The following is a 15,610-nucleotide window of genomic DNA, read 5'->3' as shown; positions in this document are numbered from 1 at the left end:
TCTCACCTTCTGTGGATTCCTCTGTGGCTGCATCCTTGACCACTGCTCATGGCTTGCCCCAAGGGTGAGCCTCATCTGCCCCTCTAATCTGTGGGCGCCTTGAGAGTCTGTGAGCTCCTGGTAACAGGCAGAGAAAGAAACCACGGGGCCAGCCCTGCCACGGTCTCTGCCTCTATTTCCCAGTGCCCAGCCACGGGCTGGCTCCTTCTGTCATCTCCCCAGGACCTGGCCTATCCATTCCAGTTTCCTCAAGTCATTCCATCTGGACCTTGCTCCCTCCCTCCCCCTTCCCCTGGGGAGTTCTGATGTTATCTTCTCTCCATAAGAGAGGGATGATGATTGTCCACCCACATCATGACTCTCTTGCTTTTCCACCTCCATCAGGGGAAACCTGAGCCTTAGAACCGCACCCTAACCCCTGCTGCCTCCTCCATGCCTCCCTCCTTTGGAGCTCACTTGTCCTTCTAGGAGTGACTAAGCCTCCCCTTCTCCAGGAAGCCTTCCTTGACTACACCAACACCTCTTAAAGCCCTTAGCAGTGGCCCCTCTCATTTGGCAGTTAGAAGACACATCTTTGTCTCTCTCACATTTTGTGTGTCTGTCCATGGGGAAATAGTGTGCTCTGCTGCTGCTGCTAAGTCGCTTCAGTCCTGTCTGACTCTGTGCGACCCCAGAGACGGCAGCCCATGAGGCTCCCCCGTCCCTGGGATTCTCCAGGCAAGAACACTGGAGTGGGTTGCCATTTCCTTCTCCGATGCATGAAAGTGAAAAGTGAAAGTGAAGTTGCTCAGTCATGTCCGACTCCCAGCGACCCCATGGACTGCAGCCAACCAGGCTCCTCCATCCATGGGATTTGCCAGGCAAGAGTACTGGAGTGGGGTGCCATTGCCTTCTCCAATAGTGTGCTCTAGGAGCTGCCAACTCCAGGGTCCCCTTCTCCCTGCAGTGACAGACGTCACTGAATGCAGTGGTTACTAAACCTCACTGTGAGCCTGGCTGGGTGAGAATGGGGAGATGGCTGACTGCGGGAGAAACTGTGTGGAATGGGTCTTAGATGGGACTCCCCCCGCCAGCTTGGACACCCCCAGAAATGGCAGGAGCCATCCATCTTCCTCTGAGGAGACCTGGGGGGTGGGGACGATGGGGCGCCCGGCAGGCGGGGGAGGTGGATGGTGCCCTCATCCAGTGAGTCAGGAGTAGCCTGCTCCCTTCTGCAGAGCCCTCCAGCACTGAAAACCCACCCTCGGCCCACAACCTGCTTCCGGGCTCAGCACTGCCCTCCTGCGTCAACTCTCTTTTTACACCAGAGACTGCAGAGGAGTTTGAACTCAGAAGAGTTCCAAGTTCAAGCGTTTCTCCGAGCTAAGCGGGTGGTATGATGTAAGGGACTGGGCCTGGCTCCCCATGCCTGTCTCAGCCCTTTTGCCCTCTGAGGCCGCAAGGCGCATGTGAGCACAGGGCGGTGGGACCTTCCCTGACCTAGACTGGGGAGCCCCAGGGGATGGGACCAGCCCTCTCTCACTTCCTGGGGGCACTGGGCCAGGCCCAGTGAGTTCAGACCCAAGGACCTAACTGGCTGTGGACCTTGGAGGATGAAGGCCCAGCGGGCAGGCCTTTGCCAAGTGCCTGTCCCTGCCAGTGACCCTTGTTTACGCTCTCAGCGCCGGAGAATTACATGTCTGGTGTCTGCGGCAACATCTTTACGGCACTGTGAAAAAGGACAAGGAGTGGACACGATGTACTGATGGCCTCTCCCCTTTCTCAGCAAAGAGTTCTCGGTCTGTGGCTGGAGCTGATGGGCCCGCGAGGCTCAGGGGTTGGGGACTGGCCCAGGGAAGATATCCGTCAGCCTTTCTAAGGCCCAGCCCTCGAGTCAAGTCCAACCTGCTTCATGACACGTGCACTGGGTTTTGCTCCCGCAGTTGAAGGGCTGCCCCTGTGCCCCTGCTCTGGGCCAGCAATGCCTGGTGGGCCCAGGACACACCAATTTCCCCTTTGGTCTTGCAAGGAGTTTTAACTCTCTGCCATGCTGTCATGCCCGTGAACGCGTGCTTCTTACACCTCAGAGCAGTCCGGGGTTTTATCAGCGTCTGACAAGTGGGGAGAGCCTGGGTGACCCCTCCGCTGATGGGACAGAGACCTGGTTTGAAGCTCAGATCCTGCCTCTCCCTCCTGAGCCCCTGGGCAGGGTGTCAGGAAGTGTGAGTGGGGTCCCTGGGGGCCCTGATGTAAGATGTCCTCCTCTCTGTGGCCGGGATTTGGGATAAGGAGCTCAGGGATAATGTCTTTCTCTTCCTCTAAGGACCCAGGGGGAGATAGCTGAGGTCTCTGGGGGCTCCCTGGCCTGCCGACCCCTGACCTCCCTCTACCCACCGGGTGCTGTCTCCAATGTCAGAGTCAGGTGGTGGGCGCCTCCACAGACAGCTCTATCTGAGCATCAAGACTGGATCTGAGATGCACGTGGGGTATCTGTTCCTCCCCCAAACACCAAGATAACAGCTAGAGCTGAGAAACTGAACTCTGCCCGCTTCTAATGAACCTGGCTTAGATCTTCCTGCTTTTGAATTTTCTCAGTTCAGGGTGCCCCTGCTGAGAAGCCTGGTGGGACCTGTGGGAAGCGACTACTGCTCTCTGAGCCCCATGTGGCAGGGACCTCATTGCTGTGACCCCACCAGTTGCTAAGCCGTGCAGAGGAGGGCCCTTGTGAAAGCGAGTCCGTCTGAGTGACCTGAGAGGCAGACCTGGCCTCCCCCTCGTCCTCTGCCTGCCCCTCTCCATGCCTGCCTGCCTTTGGGTGCCTCTCCCTCCTCGCCTGTTTGGCCGGAAACGCAGAGCCTCGCTGGCTGACTTCCGCCATGCTGCTGACCTACCGGACTCCCCAGGGTGCACGGATGACACTGTGCTGGAACTGAGCCCCCAGCGTCCCCAGTATTTTCTCGACGTGTGCAGGTTCTATGCCCACAGAGGAGCCAGGTGAATGCCTTTTGAGCTGCATAGAACTCCCCTTGTTGGAGCTTTACCTGGTTTTTGGATAGGATAAATGGCACGGTGTGTGGGGGGTCACTCCCCCCATAGGATCCCTTTCCCCATGCAGAGGAATCCCTCCTTGGCGTGACCCCAAAGCCCTGGGCCCCCAGCCCAGAGCTGCCCCCAGCCCACCCACAGACAGCTCTTTACCCCATGGTGTCCTGTGGGACAGGGTCAACCTCTCTGACTCCTTTCTCCCCCGAAGGAAGGCCGTCAGATTCAACAGGCAGGGGGCTGACGAGCCCCTTGGTCCCTTCGTGGGTCACCCTGACCACGCTCCCCACAGCAGGTGTCCGTGTCACCCCTGGGCCTTTATTCCTGCTCCTCCCCGCACCTCCGGGCTGCCTTCCCTGCTCCTGGGTCCTCTTCCAGGACCATCGGAACCCTCCACAGCCTCCCCTCAATGGGCCCTTTCACGTCCAAGTGTCTGAAGCATGAAAGCAAGAGTGAGGTTGAACAGCTTTCCTCTGTTCTCATCTGGGGGAACTCTGTCTCCCCAGCTAGACTGCGGCTCCTGAGGCTGTGTCTCTCCCACTGTACCTGTGACAAGCCCTGGGATGCAGGCCTCACCAGAGCAGCTGAACTGTTCAGAATCGGGGGGAGGGCGTGCCACCCCGCTTTGATAGCAAATGGGCACCCAGGATCCACTGGTGGGGTGAATTAATCTCACCTCTCCACTCCGGCTCCTTCCTAACAGGCCCTAATTCACTTAAAGAACAACAAAAAAAATAGAAGCACACCAACCAAGAAATTCCGACCTCAGCATCCAAGACAGGCTATTTTGAAAAGACCAATAGCCAGGAGTCCTATATTAACAGGATCAATGTTTGGAAAATGTGATTTTCTTTTTAAAAGCAGAAAAACAATCTCACCCAGTGCAGGCAGGCCATGGTCCAGCTCTCGGTGGAGGATGCTATTCCCTCATGATCCCGGTCACTTAAGCCACTCTTCTGGCTGGGCTTTGGGCCTCACCCAACATCAGTAAGATAGGCTCAGTCACAGGCATTTAGCAATATTTAACCTGAGGGCTGTGGCCAGGAAGTAGTCAGCAAATGTGACTGGGATGCTGGCTTCAGTGTGTGAGCATCAAGGCTGGGATGACCCCCACCCCACACGCCCACAGAATCCACCGAGAAAGAAGATTGAACTAACTAATCGGTTCACTGGTACTCAAGACTCAACAAACCCTGTGACTGGGATCGGGGTACTATCCTCTGTGGATGGAGCAAAAGTTGCTTCATACCTCATTCATTCATTCCGTCCACGACCATTTACGGATAGACTGTCATTTGCCAAATGATGAAAGACATACCCCCTTCCCTTTTTTTCTCCTTTCTTTTCCTTTCCTCCCTCCCTCCCTCCCTTCCCTGTCTCTCTCTTTCTTTCCTGCTTTAAAGGAGATGCCAGATAATCGCACTTGCAAGGCCAGGTGGCATGCCTGCAGTAAGAATACCCACTCGACCAAGGTTGGTGTAGGGGCTTAGCAGTGGCACAAATGATAACAGCAAACGCTTGGTGATTTGGGGTTGTATGTTGGGCATTGTTCTGAGTGCTTTACACGTACTGTCTCATTTAATACAGTGACCATATAATGGAGTACAATTCTCCCCATCTTACAGATGAGGCACCCAAAGATGAAAGACTTGCCCAAGGTCTTGTGGCCAGGTCCGTGGTGGAGCTGGGCTGTGAGCTGGGCAGGCTACCTGTTGCGTCTGTGACCTTAGCCATGGGCTCTGACCCTCGTGGAGGGGGACACTGCAAGGCCTCCTGCATCTTGAACCCAGAGGGACCTCCAGGAAAGGCTGTGCTAGGAAAGAGCTCTGTGTGGTGGTACTAGCGGTAAAGAACCCGCCTGCAAATGCAAGGGACATAAGAGACATGAGTTCGAATCCCTGGGTCAGGAAGTTCCCCTGGAGGAGGAAATGTCAACCCACTCCAGTATGCTTCCCTGGAGAATCCCGTGGAGAGAGGAGCCTGGAGAGCCACAGTCCATGGGGTCACGCAGAGTCGGACACGACTGAAGTGACTTAGCACACATGTGCAAGGGCGAAGATGTGTGGGCAGAGGTGTGGGTTTGGGGCCTCTGGAGTTGTTTAGAAGACTGGAGGGTAGGGCTTTTAGAGCCTCTCAGGGTAAGGCCCCTTCAGAACTCCTCCGGACACCTTCCCAGCACCTCTCCTTGGCTTTCTCCCTTGTCCATTCTTCCTTTCCTTTCCTCTTCTCTTTTCTTTTCCCTTCCTTCCTTCCGTTCCCTGCTTCTTTCTCCCCACCCCCACCTCCAGCATCCACCCTCCCTCCCTCCTTCCTTCCTTTCTTTTCTGGCCTCACGACTGGGACACCTTATTCTCTCCTGTCCATCTATTCAATTCCCACCCTGACTCCTCCAGAATATGCCATTTTTTTCCATCTCAAATCAGCGGTCACATCTGACCCCCGGGTTTGCCTCTGGGAAAACCATTTAACCCCTGTGGCCTGACGGCCTCCGTCAGCAGGATGTCTGAATCCTGGGAGAGGGCTGAGGATTTGGTTCCAACAGTAGCCTCTGTCTTGTTCTAGAAGCCCCCTGGGATCGGGCAGTTCGTGTAGCCCCCCTGGGCCTCAGGTTCCCTCCCCGGGAAGTGGGGACGACGACGCTTATCTGCCGGGGTCGTGGGTGTCCAGCAGAGTGCCTGGCGTACAATTAATGGGGAGGGTTACTATTGCTGCCATTTTCAGTAGCAGCAGTTGTGATGTGATGCTAAAGATTCCCCACGGTGTGAAAAATAGCTCTGGCATTTATACTGTCTGCTGCTGTCTGCTGGCTTTGCGTGGGACCTGCGCGTCCCCCGCGTCGACACTCACGGGGACTGGGGACCCCGTGTGTGCTTCCGGCCCTGGCATAGGCCGGCTCGCTAGGGGCAGGGTGAGTGATGGCTGGCATTGACAGTCTGGGATGTGAGTGTGTTTTGTTTACCTCATGGATCTAATATGCTAATGACAGGGAGGCAGTAATGAGCTGGCAGGGACCTGGGTGACAAAGAGCTGGCTTCATGCTTCCCCAAAGAGGCACCTCTGTGTCAATTGTTTCTTTTGTGAGAGGAATTGTTAAGACCCGGGAATGTGGGCTGTTGAGAGTTGGGGAGAAGAAGTCGGGGGTGGGGGGGGTGTCTCACTCAGAAGTGGTGCAAGACCCGGCAGCTGGGGAGGGGTGGGCACCCCCACTCCCAAGGGTGGGCATGGACTCTTCCACCCTGGTGGGGAGAGGATGGTTGTGGGGCACTCTCATTTGTGTTGCTCACTGAGTTCTCTGAGGGCCCTGTGAGCTCTCCGATGGCAGGGCGGACCTGCCCACCACGGACCCTGGTAAGCTCTGCTCCCGGCAGGTGCGGTGGCAGGAAGCACCAAGTGCCCTGGTTTCATATTAGCATGCCAGCCAAAGACAATCTTGCCAGAGGTGAACCCCAGCCTCCAGCAAGTCACCAGCTCTCTCTGGACCTCAGTCTGCTTTTCTGTGAAATCGGTCTGATATCCCTGCCCACGAGCCGTGTCCCCAGCATCAGCACAGTCCCGGCACAAAGCAGGTTCTGGCGCATATGATGGATTTGTCAGTAAGTGAATGGGTCCATCCTAAAGGAAATCAGTCCTGAATCCAGTCCATCCTAAAGGAAATCAGTCCTGAATATTCACTGGAAGGACTGATGTTGAAGCTGAAACTCCAATACTTTGGCCACTTGATGCAAAGAGCTGACTCACTGGAAAAGACCCTGATGCTGGGAAAGATTGAAGGGAGGAGGAGAAGGGGGCGACAGAGGATGAGATAGTTGGATGGCATCACCAACTCAATGGACATGAGTTTGAGTAAACTCAAGGAGTTGGTGATGGACAGGGAGGCCTGGCGTGCTGCAGTCCATGGGGTTGCAAAGAGTCGAACACGACTGAGTGACTGAACTGAGCTGAACTGAATGGGGGAGGTGAGAGAGCGGGCAGTATACCTTGTTGTTTTACAGGAGAGGAAAGGGACACGTCTGGAGGTCAAAGTGAGGCATCCCAAGAGCACACAGCTGGTCGGTGAGGGAAACAGCTCAGGCCCACTACCCGGCCTCCTGGAGGGCAAGCCTGTGAGAGGGCTGCCCTGGAGGGGTGAGCAGGCCGAGTCTGGGTGCTGGGAGTGAAAAGTCCCAGAGAGAACGTGCAGGGAGCAGACTGTCCGCAGACACAGGAGTGCTGCACGTGGAAGGGAGCAGGGAGAGCAGACTCATGTGAGCAGGTGGGGGCCGAGTTCATGCAGCACTTGGCCCCCACCTGGGAGACTGGGGGGCGGCCGACTGGGCCGGGGGAAGGGGAGTAGCGGGCCTGACCCGCTCCTGTGTCCTAGGGGCGTGCATGGTTCTATCTTCTGTTCTCACTGCCCTCAGGAGGGCCTGGGCGTGGGAGGACCCCGGGCCCGTGCTCGGTGAGCCGTGCCAGGTGGGACCAGCCTGAGGCCTGACCTGATCACCTCCATCACAGGGCTGACTCAGCAGCTGCTGTGCCTCAGTCTTTGCACCCTCCAGCTTCCCCGTTCTCTTGGCTTCCTAGAAATGTCCTTTAGACCTTTGCTTTGTCTTGGCAGAGCTGATCGAACCCCATAGTCAGGAAGGCCAGCTTGGGGAGCTGAGGCCCAGAAGGAGAGTTGGAGCCTTGGGGTGGTTAAAGGAATGGCTGCTGGGCTGATCACTCCCTACCACCCAACCCCCGGCAGCTGTGGCCCCATCTGCCACTGAGCAGGGGACCCTGCCCCTGCGTTACACACCCGGTGAGGGGTGGACACCAGTTTTGCATCAGAATGCTGACCAGCAACCTCTGGATAGGTAAACCCCAGCCTCCAGCAAGTCACCAGCTCTCTCTGGACCTCAGTCTTCTTTGCTGTGAAATGGGTCTGATATCCCTGCTCCCAGTGGGCACTGCCTGTTTTCATCTGCGGGTCTGTAGATAGCGGTGGAGACGCACGCTGGGGAATTGGTCCCCAGTAGTGCCAGACATGTGGCCCAGAGGTCAGGCTGGGTGAGAGCAGTTGGTCCAGGACTGGGGTGAACAGAGAGGCAGGGATGCAGACAGAGACCCCGGGTGCAAAGGCCCCATAGGGCGAAGTGCGGAAGAATCCGGTGGGCCCTGCAACTTGGATCAGAGACCAGACAAGGGTGCCAGCCTACTGGGGACCCCGGCTTCCCTGCCTGTAGATCCCGGAGGAGCTGCAGATCCCTACTGACAAACTTCCCGGGAATGAAGTTAGGAGGCCGACTGCAGAGTTCTGGGTGTTAATCCTGCTGCACCCTGTGCCTCCACCACCCTGAAGGTCCAGGTGAGCATGGTTGAGTCCCCAGGTCCTAGCAGGCCTCTGGCCCTCAATTTTTTCCCCTAAGTGTCCACGGGCACCACCTGCTCTTTGCCCAGGCTAGCCTCGGGAGGGAGGCGAGGACAGCAGAGGAAGACGGGATGCCAGACAGACCCAGAGAAAACACCCACCTTGGGACAGAGGAATGCAGAGGAAGCCGAGAAAGGTGGCACGCCACCCAGTGACCGAGGGACCACCGCGGACAGCATGGGGGAGAAGGGGCCCTCCTGGAGGCAGGTGTGCCCCCTTGGGCCTTGACGGAGGGGTGAGGCAGGAGGGGCATGCCATCCCTAGTGCCAGGGGTGAGCTTGCTCTGAGTGGGGCCCGCAGGGCAGCGGGCACTGGAAGTGAGGTGGTACCCCGTGTCAGGCCACATGGGGGTAGCCCAGCCTTGCTCTCTCCTCCCTTCCCCTTCTTTCCTTCCATTCATCGCCAGATGTCTCCCCGCCAAGCTGGGGTAGGAAGCGGGGTAGACGCATGGGGCCTCGACTCTGCACACACCCCACCCCCTGCCCCGTTTACAGGGACGAAGGCCACCTCTGCCTCCCACGGCCAGTTCCCCCTTGAACCGCCAGCCACGGAGCTGGCTGTTTTTGTCCGCAGGTCTATATATAGCGATGGAGATGCACACTCTGGAATTGGATTTGATGTAGCCCTCTGGACTCGAGCTAACTTTTGGGGAGTAGTTTTCTTGGGAGCCTGCCAGTCCAATTCCTCCCTCATGAACACTAATTACTGCACAGACCTTCTCCATGAAATCGGCGCTGAAGCCATTTCCATCTAGGCGGCTCTCCAAGACGAAATTTTTCTGCTGGGAACCGACAGCCGCAAATAAACCTACCATCGACTTAGCAACGGAGAGCAGGAGCGGGTGGGAGGCGGGGAGTGAGGAGGGACGCGGGGAGAGCGGGAGGCTGGGAGGACTCCGAGGAGAGGGCTCGGCGTCTTTTCTTCCTTCTGTTCTTTATTTTGCAGAAAGGGTGTAGTCAGCGCTCAGGAAAGGTGGGACAGGGAGTCTTTGGGAGACAGCACGGTGGCCTGGGAGGAGGGGCTCTTGGCTGTCTGAGCCTGGCCAGGGCCCTCCGTCCACTGCTGGGCACTGCGGTGAGAGAGTCCCCCTGCCCAGCCTCTCCAGCGTTTATTCCTGCCTTCCCCACCCTAGCCTCCCTGGTGTCCTGCAGGTCTGGCCCTTCCCTAGCATCCTCAGTCTCACTTCACTAAGGACGGCTGCCTGATGAGTTCTACCCATGACCCAGGGCCTGGGTACCATCCTGTCTCTGTCAGGCTGGGCCTCCTTGACCCCACTAGGCAGCACCAGTCCCTCCATTCTGAACTTCAGGGGTTGTGCCAGCACCCAGCAGTGGGGTCTGTTCTGTTCTCTGCCCGCCTTGAAGTCTGCACATCGACTGTCAAGGAAGGGGTGGGCACTAAAGTTGGGGGAGGGGAGCTTACAAGGCCAGGTCCTGCCAGGTGCTTCACCACACCCCTGAGATTAAATGCCTTCTTGATTTTTTTTCCCCAGGATAAGCCTGATGGCTCAGAGAGCTCAGGGAGGATGTCCATGGTCACTTGTTACCTAGGAAGGGGCAGGGCTGGGACTTAACCACACGAGTCTGCATCTCAAGGCCAGATGCTGCTGTGCCCTCTCTCCTGGCTCCCCTGACACAGTTCTGGGGGCACTGTCTGCTTCCTGCCCACCTCCGTCAAAGGTCAGCCCAGGACTGTGCACTCAGCACCAGTTCTCAGAGTGCTTACATCCAAAGGGCAGAAGACCTTTCCCCTGAGGTTTCTCAAGGTCTGGGGCAGGCTCAGCGAGCTCTGTGATCACTGGCCATATTTCAGGTTCCAGCACGCCAGCCAATAAAGTCAGAGAGGCCCCCAGAGCCTGCAGGGACCATGGCACGCTGCACCAACCCGGCCGTCAGCAGAAGCGCTGCTCCCTCCCTTGGCAGAGCCCATTCTGTGTTCTGTGTTGAGGGGCACTCTGTACCACAATCCTAGTCTGTAAGTCACCTCTCCCACATCCCTTAACTTCTGTTTTCTGAGACCCACAGCCCAGGATAAGGCATTCCCCCAAAGTCATTTATGCCGCCAAGGCTTGGTGAATCCCTTCACCTTCTTGGGCCTCAGTTTCTCCATCCATCAAATGGGCACAACAATGCCTTCCCTAGTTCCCTTACCCGGGGCAGTGGTGGGGGGTGGTGTGTGTGGCAGGGGCATCACTGGAGATGGCAGTAATGTTACCTGGACATCGGTCATTTCCTTCAAGGCCACTGTCCCACACACCCAGCTTCATGTTCACCCTGGACCCTGCTGGCCCTGCCCGCCCATCCAGGGTGGATGGGTGACATCAGGGCTCAGCTCTCCTCTCCGGCCGAAGCTGAGAGACTTCCCATGGTGGGGCGGTGGGGGTGGGTGAGGAGGGGAGAGGAGCCCCCGGAAGAGCTCTCTCTTAAGAGAGCCCTGGGCTGGAAATCAAGAAAGTGGGTTGATGCCGGGGCCTTGCTCATGAGGAGAGCTATGGGGCTGGACCAGGTGACCTCTGCGGCCTTTCCCTTGTGGGTGTCGTGTGGGGCTCCCACACTGCTTGCTCTGCCACCTTAGCGGTGGTTTGGGGCAGGTTTCTTAGGAGCTGCCTCAGTTTTCTCACCTGTAAAATGGGCGACTAAGAGTGCTTGCCTCACTGGGTGGCTGCAGGCTAAATGAGAACTCCTGCGCCCGGTGTGGGGTCAGTGTGCTGGGCAGTGTCTCCTGTCCCGGTGAGCACCGTGCACTCGCTTCCTCGCTTAGTCAAGTAGTTCTGCTTTCATTGTGTGTGTGTGTGTGTGTGTGTGTGTGTGAGTGCAAACGTGGACTCCCAGAGGCAGGACCAGAGCATTGCCTGGGAGTGTGGCTGTCACTCAGCATCTATGGAGCGGGTCCCAGCTCCCAGCATCTGGCCACTGTGAGAGACCCCTCAGAGGACCACCCGAGCTGCTAGGGAGGCTGGTGACCACCAGGCCTGGGGCCCCCAGGGGTGGCGGTCCTCAGGCTCCAAGGGCCACTGGGCTGAGCCTGCTGAGGTGAGGGAGGGTCTGGGGGTTTCTGGCCAAGGAGAGGAGGGAGCCAGCTCTCCTGGCAGGAACTGGGATCCTCTCACCAGCTTTCAATCTGGGTGGCTTCACCCAGCCGAGGTGCTTGAGCCTGATGAAGGCCAGCCTGGCCAACCCAGAGTGCAGGGAAGGCAGCCGGGCTCTGCACACCCTTCCTTTCTACAGCTCTTGTGTGTTCTGGTTTCGTTTCCCACTTAGATTCCTGGTTTATCTTCTTTCATAAAATTCTAACCTCCCTTCATCAGAGCTGAGCTGAAAGGGACGCATCCATCGCAGAGGCTGCCCCAAGGCGTGTGTGGCCGTGGGTACGTCTGTCCTGGATGGAGCACAGACGCTGTGGGCTTTTGGGGACCAGGTGGGGATGGCTGTGGGACCAAGCCTTTTCCATCTAAGGTCAGTGCTCTCCTCCCAGGGAAGTACCACCAGGGAGCGTCCTTGGTGGACGGGGAGGGGCAAGGAGACTCGTGGAAGCAGGCAGGGGAGCAGGGCAGTTAGAGATGACAAGCTTTGGTATCAAACAGACCTGGGTCCCTGTCTGGGTTCTACGGTGTCCTGGCTGTGTGATCTCAGGTGAATTACTTAACCTCTCTGAGCCTCACTTTCCATTTTGTACAATGGCTTCCATACAGGCCTGTTGGAACAGATGTGAAGATCCCTGTGTGGTGCCAGGCCCCACATGTGTTCCTTTCGTGACGCCACTCAGCAAGGGTGTCCTCTGGATTGCACTGCCCTGGGATAAGCCAGGGACATAGAGCGGTGGCCTTGGCTCCATTGGTAGGGGTTCCCTCCCGGGCTGTGGGCCTGCTGTACCTTCCAAAGCCTCAGCCCATGTCCATGTCTCCCCCTCCCCTGCCCGCCCGCCGCCGCCCCCCAGTTCTTTCAGCATTCTCTGTTCCTTCTCTCAGGCAGGCAGCTGAGCAGAAAAACAAATCAAAGTTGCCTGCATGTCTTGGAGCCCGCGATGCTCCCACGAAGCGATCCCTTGCTTCCCATTACCCACCCCAATAACTCTTGTATATGGAGTGTGAAATAATTAGCAGTGGCAAAAATAATTTAGGAAACAAGAAGAAACTAATTGTATGAGCTTGTACACAGCCAACCAAAAAGCCCACTGTGTCGGGAAGCCAGGGCAGTCTTGGACCAGCTCTGTGGAGGTCAAGCCCCTGGCCGGCCCATTGGAGGGTCTCTTGTGAGACCCTCTCTCAGGACCGCTTTCTTCACTCGGATCCTCCAGGAAGGGCCCAGTGCTGTGGCCAGGACAAGCCATCCTCTTGGGCCCAGGGTGACTTCTCCGAACACATCCACCACCTCCACTCGGGCCATCCCATGGAGGCAGGTGGGAGGGAGGCGGTTGTGGGGAGAGGTCGGGGGCAGTCTCATGTGGTCACGTGGCCTTGGCCACCTCCCTGAACTTGAGCTGGGGCCGCGGGTGGGCTTGAACGTTCCCGTTCCCCCTCCCACCCGCCTGCCTTCGCTGCTCGGACTCCGCAGCCCCTGACGGACGCCCAGCGCACAGTGGTCGCCCAGCACGCCTGGACCACATGGTGCTTCCCTGGGAAATGGGGGAAACAACTGGTGTCTCGTGTTCCCTGGCCCTTCTAACTTTGAAAACTTTGCTTCCTCCCTGAGCACGTGTCCAACTCCTGGGCTCCTGTCACCCCAGTGCTCCTCACTTTCCGGGAGGTGGAGGGTCAGGCACCCTGAAGTGTCCAAGTGACAGATGAAAGGAGTGAGGAATGGACGGTCTCAGGGTCAGGGGATGAGGGGCCAGGGAGAAGAAACACTGCAAACGGTCAGAGTCACCAGCGAGGCAGCTCTGGGTCTGAGCCGGGTGCTATGTCTCACCTTCCTTGCCGGGCTGGACGACTCAAATCACCGACCTGGATCCTCATGGAGCACGTTGTTGGCCTACTCTGCTCCCGGGGACCCTAGCCAAGGTCCTTGAGACCCCTCCCCTCATCTGAATGACAGCCCTGGGTGGGGAGGAGGCCTCTTCTTCACCTCACCCCACCCCCCTTAGATAAGGAGCATTTATACAGTTATTTCTAAGGACAGAAATCTCAGATCTCTCCCTGTGAGCTCCTGTCCACTATCTCCTCGCTCACTATCGCCTTGTCTGGGCTGTTAACGACAACCTCCTAATTTCTCCCCTGGCCTCCAGCATCTCAGTCGCAGGCCAGCACGGCAATCGTCCTAAGGCCAGCTTCTGATCTGTCACTTCCTGGCTTTGAAAGCTTCCATGACTTCCGATTTCCTGTAAGATCAGCACTTATTTCTCAGCCTTGCCTGCTTGGTGCCAGTGGTCTGTTCATCTCTCAGGTCTCGACGTTGGAGAAATTACTTTAAATCTTCACTCTGGGGTGAGAAGGCAACTGGCTGAGAGCCGATCTAGGTTCACACCAGGTTGTCGCTCCCCTTCGCCGTTTTCACCTGGAATCACAGTGGTGCTCCCACAACCCTTAAGCCACAGTGGCCCAGTAGCCCTCTCCCAGACACACCACTATCTGCTGAGCATCGCTGCTTGGAGGGCTTGTGGTGCCTGGGGTTTAACTTGTGCAAAGGAGCGACTATTATTTTGATCATTGTTGTTGTTCAGTGGCCCAGTCATGTCTGACTCTTTACGACCCCATGGACTGCAGCATGCTAGGCCTCCCTGTCCCTTGCCATCTCCGGAAGTTTGCCCAGGTTCATGTCCACTGCATCTGGTGATGCCATCCAGCTATCTCATTCTTTGACACCCTCTTCTCCTTCTGTCCTCAATCTTTCCCAGCATCAGAGACTTTTCCAATGAGTTGGCTGTTCGCATCAGATGACCAAAACTTTGCCCATTCCTGGACCCATTCTCCTGGATCCCAAGCCAGAAACTAGGGAGTGCCGCCTCCTCCTTCATCCTCATGTCCTCTGAAGTCGTTGCCAAGGTGGGTATCTCCTCTCCATTCTGCCCCTGTCCAGGCCCAGATTTTGTCATCACCAGCTGCGTTTCTCTCTTGCAGTTCCCAAGAGTGGCCACCTCATCCCCAGTGTCCCTGTGCGGGCCTCCTTGGGGCCTCTCCTGTCTCCTACTTCTTTTCCCTGATTTGGCTGAAATCTGGTGCCAAGTTGCCCTGGCAAAGGAGACAGGGTGGGTTTGATCAGGGTCGTGGAGCCAATGGAGATTGTGGCTGTTGAGCCCCGGGGGCGGGGGAGTGATGTGTGCATGCTGTCCGCCTGGGACCGGCACGTGGGATGAGGCAGCAGAAAGCATTTGGAGTTAGGAGGGCAACTCCCCACAGGCAGGCTCCTCTGGGCCCATTTGCTGTGCTAATTGCCTGGCAGAATTACAGGGCAGGTGTCCAGGACTTGGGCTGTGGTCTCCTCACACACTCAGCAGCTGAGGTCTTTGAGGGGGTGGGGGTCGGGTGGAGTGGTGCCCTGCCCCCTTCCCTACCTCCTGCTGGGTTGATGGATGGCACTAGGTACGCACAGGTCGGGCATGCCTGTTCTCCAGGCTGACAAATGCCACAGGTGCCGCCGCAGGGGACACGAGCCAGCTGCTCCCGTCACATCTGTGATGTGATGTTCAGGGTCGTGCTGTGAGCTCAAGTGGTCTGGTGGGCTGCAGGCTTGGAGCCCCCCTTGCTGCCACTGATGGGTCCTCTTAGCTAACCCTCTCTTCCTGGCTGGGGAAGCAGAGGTGGGAGGTGGGGAGGGTCCTTTCCTTCAGAGTCAAGCTTTCTCAACTGCGCATGTGCTGACATAAACCCTGAGATTAGAGTCTCTGTTCTCCGGGTGAGAACAGCCATCTCTGCAGTTTGCAGCTCTCCTGCCCCAGGGGGTCACCTCTCCTGCTTCCCCAACATCTCTGCTGCCTCCTGCTTACATTTCTCCTGCTCTGATGTGGTCTTCCCACCCCAGAGCCCCGTTTTGTGTTTTCTGGGATACCAGTCTCCCCCTCCTTCCTACTGGTGGGGCAGAAGGGATCAGCCATTGAAATGGACTTCAGCTTAGCTTTCCCCAACTCACTTATACAAAAATAAACTTGATGGAAGAATGTTATCCATTTCACGTCCTCTCTTCCAGTTAAAAACAAATTAGCACCTGTCTATGGAATCTGGAGGATACTGATTTCATATAGAATGAAATATTTGGACATTTTGAG

At 57.1% G+C, this 15,610-nt stretch overlaps 1 protein-coding gene across 14 annotated transcripts in view; it reads right to left on the bottom strand.

Annotated features, from left to right (window-relative positions):
- Window positions 1-15,610, bottom strand: part of CELF4 (CUGBP Elav-like family member 4) — a 313,419-nt gene that overhangs the window by 239,715 nt on the left and 58,094 nt on the right. The window lies entirely within an intron of this gene.

The sequence above is a fragment of the Bos mutus genome, chromosome 24, assembly GCF_027580195.1.
Source record: "Bos mutus isolate GX-2022 chromosome 24, NWIPB_WYAK_1.1, whole genome shotgun sequence".
NCBI classification, from domain to species: Eukaryota; Metazoa; Chordata; class Mammalia; order Artiodactyla; family Bovidae; genus Bos; species Bos mutus.
The sequence above is the reverse complement of the archived record's forward strand: the minus strand, read 5'-3'. Positions and strand labels throughout refer to the sequence as shown.